This window comes from Cynara cardunculus, assembly GCF_001531365.2.
Source record: "Cynara cardunculus var. scolymus isolate 2C chromosome LG 2, CcrdV1, whole genome shotgun sequence".
In the NCBI taxonomy this organism is placed as follows: Eukaryota; Viridiplantae; Streptophyta; class Magnoliopsida; order Asterales; family Asteraceae; genus Cynara; species Cynara cardunculus.
In genome coordinates, this window is record NC_037529.1 from 24,453,700 (window position 1) to 24,457,513 (window position 3,814).

Below are 3,814 nucleotides of genomic sequence, written 5' to 3' on the forward strand. Positions count from 1 at the left end.
CATTTGCGCCATAGAAAAGGAAGCCCTTAGTAATGTTAAAAACGAAGATGTAATCAATCGTTTCCAAAAGATGAAGACACGCCGAGGACAAATTTAGAAGTTGTTTCTCAACATATTTTTTGTAATTATTTTTGGGTATATATTGACCATTTTCAAAAGATGAAAACGCGTCGGGTACAAGTTTACGAGTTGCTTATCGGTACCATAAAAACCATATTTTTGTAATTATTTTTAGATGTATATTATATTATATTAATTATATGGTGCCACCGTATAGAAAATTTTCTGGGTTCGTCCCTGGGTACAAAGTACTCCACAAATCTTTGACTAATGTTAGTAGTTTTTTTAATTAGAAGTCACAGTTCTAACTAAATCTCATATAAGGTGACAAAATCACGATGTTAATTTTGTAACAAATTTAATTGAAATCTCATTTGAAGTTATGAAGAAGAAACGTTCTATAATATTTCAAATGAAAATAAGAGGAGTGCGTAAGTTGTAGCAACAGTAATGGTAGTTCAAGCCGATGCATGAAGAACCACATCACCAGGTTAAGATAATGGATTTTTTCTTCATAAAAAAATTAATATAAGTGGGTCGATGACCCATATATTAGATATTAAACTAATAAAAACAAATACTGCACTTTATCGTAACATTGTATAATATTTGAATTGTAATTAAAGGGGTGTGTCAAACCTTGATAGTAGTAACACCAAGACGATAGATAAATAACTACATCACTAAGATGTATTATGAGCATTCTCATATAAAAAATAAAATACCAAGCGAGCTGAAAACTGATATATTAGATATCAAACTAAAAACATATAATATACTTGATCTAAACAAAAAAAAACCTAAGATTCGGGATAGATATGTTAAACTAAAAACATATACTACATTTGATCTTAAGCAAAAGGTCGACATCTGAGAAGAATATGTTTGTTCCATTTTTAGTCATTTCTTTTTGTAGTAATCTTCCTCTTGCCAATTTCACTCTATCATCCTATGCGGGATGCAAACAATATTGAGAAAAAAATTGTTCCTTTTCTTTTTGTATTCACCTCTCACATGCCTCTTTCTTCTTTGATCCAATGTCGGATGCAAATAATAATGTGAGAAAAAAATGATTTATAATGCTTAGAAGTTGTCACCTGATTATCCATAATTATTGTTTTTATATAGATAAAAATAAAGATATAAAAATATAGATTATAGATATATAACTACTGTTTTTACAACTATAACTTCGATCAGTTTTATGGTTTTGGATTATCATCAACTTTATGCAATTTTTTATATTAGTGTTTTATATATAATTTTTTTTCATAAAAGATGGTTGGTTAAAAAAAAGGACAATCTAAAAATTGCACAAACTCTTTTAGTATTATAAAATATATAACTCTTTTTTAAATATTTATTCCTTATTTTGTATTATTTGGTTGGTTTTGATTTCAACCATGGTTATATATTTTGTATTATTTGTTTGGTTCCTTATTTAATATATTATATTGATACTGACATTGACTGATGATTGATTTCAAATTCATTTTTTTCTTTTTCACATATTTATCTCTGTCTTCGAATATATCACATTCTCATGAATTTGTTGCAATACCTTAACATGTAACTATTTTACATATAGGTTTATTTTATTTTGTTTTACTTATAATCATATAATCAAGTTTAGTTAATAAAAAGGTTATCATAGATTCAGATTTAATTATAACAAACTAAAACAATCAATAAATTGTTCGTTATATGATTTTAAAGTTCTTAATTCAACTTTATCATATATACTAAAGTCATATCATTACCTTTCATTGTTATTTAAAGTCAATTGATATAAAAAATGATATAAAAACAGGGTCATCCAAGTAAGATAACCTTATGAACAAGCCTCATGAGTTGACACAATGAATCTCATTCTTCTTACTTATACATACCTCCTTATTCCAATCTTTCAATCTCTCACTAATGTGGGATGTCTCAAACTCAACCACGATTCTCCAACGCCTTAATACTCAATTCGCATGATTTCACATCAATACCTCTTGGTTTGCACGGTGATCAAAACTCAATTTAATTAATAATGTAAAATCCTCGACTCGAGCGGAAGTGCGATGTGTCTGAAAACTCTGGATCGTGTTTGTATTTATAACGCCCCGTCCAACATCATAAATCTCGATTTGCAAAATACTAAGCTCAGATGAAAGCACGTCATTAAGTCAACATTTTCATTCTATATATAAGTGATATAATAGATACTTAAACTATATTTGTTATTATAAGTATTGTAATAATCACAACTTTTGTTAAGAAAAAAATGTATCATTTGCATTGGTTTTGCACAAATATTTTATCAATTGGTTGGTTTTAATTGTAACCATGACTATAGATTTCAAAGCTCTATCACGCATTTATACATCTATCATCTTCTACCAAACTATCATCTGTTCACAAATGTGAGATGATGAAAGTCAACTTTATTTCAGATTTAAGGAACCCTCAAACCTCATGTTGCCAAGTCCTCATCCTTGGTTTCACTTTGATAATTGCACTATAATTTTTACCATTTAGTTGGTTTTGATTCCAATCATGATATAGATTTCAAAGACGATAATCCAAAATAAGACAACCTTATGAGGCAAGCCCCATGATTTCACACAAAGACATCCAATTCACCTTTCTTATATACTTTAATTTGTTCAAATCTTTCAATCCTTCATCAACATGTGACAACTAAAACTCAACAACAATTTACCATATGAGAATACTCAATTCTCATAGTGCCACCTCAATACCCCAAGGTTTTCTTTTATATATATAAAGATAATTTTTTTTTTCCTTTTGGTTGGTTGTCATCCCAATCATGGTTATAGATTCCAAAGAGGGTCATCCAAAGAAAAACAACCCTATGAGGCAAACCCCATGAATCGAAACAAAGGCACCAATCCATCTTTTTATACATTTTACTTTGTTCAAATCTTTCACTCTTTATCAATGTGGAACAACTAAAACTCAACCATAATTCACCATTTGAGAATACTCAATTCTCATTATGCCACCTCATCACCGCAATGTTTTACTTTTATAATTCTCATGATACCACCTCATCACTCCAAGGTTTTACTTTTTTGTATATAAAGATATAATAATATAATATAATTAATTTTCCACTATAATTTCTATCATTTGATTTGTTTGGTTTCCAACCATGGTTATAGATTTTAAAGAGGGTCATCCAAAATAAGACAACCTTATGATAAACCTTATTCTCATATTGCCACCTCAATACTCCAAAGTTTTTATTTATATTATAAAGATAAAGCTTTTTTCTTTTCGGTTGGTTTTCATCCCAATCATGGTTATAGATGTAACACCCCCAATCTCACATTGCATATATAACACATATTTCATACATAGAATACATGTTAAGCCCACAAAGGTCCATAATACAAGAGTCTACAATACAAAATACATAACTCAAAAATTCAAAAGGTACATGTTCTTGTATCTTGACATCAATACTTCAAAATATGGCTAATTACGATCTCCATACAGCTAAGCACGTAGGGATTAATTCACAAAACGCTATTCCCCTTATTATCATTTCCTGTACACAGATAGATAGATAGATAGATAGATAGATAGATAGATAGATAGATAGATAGATAGATAGATAGATAGATAGATAGATAGATAGATAGATAGATAGACAGACAGACAGACAGACAGACAGACAGACAGACAGACAGACAGACAGACAGACAGACAGACAGACAGACAGACAGACAGACAGACAGACAGA

The 3,814-nt window shown here is 29.4% G+C and overlaps 1 pseudogene; it reads right to left on the reverse strand.

Annotated features, from left to right (window-relative positions):
• Positions 1 to 494: 494 nt before the first annotated feature.
• Positions 495 to 669, reverse strand: LOC112508310 (annotated as a pseudogene).
• Positions 670 to 3,814: the final 3,145 nt, after the last annotated feature.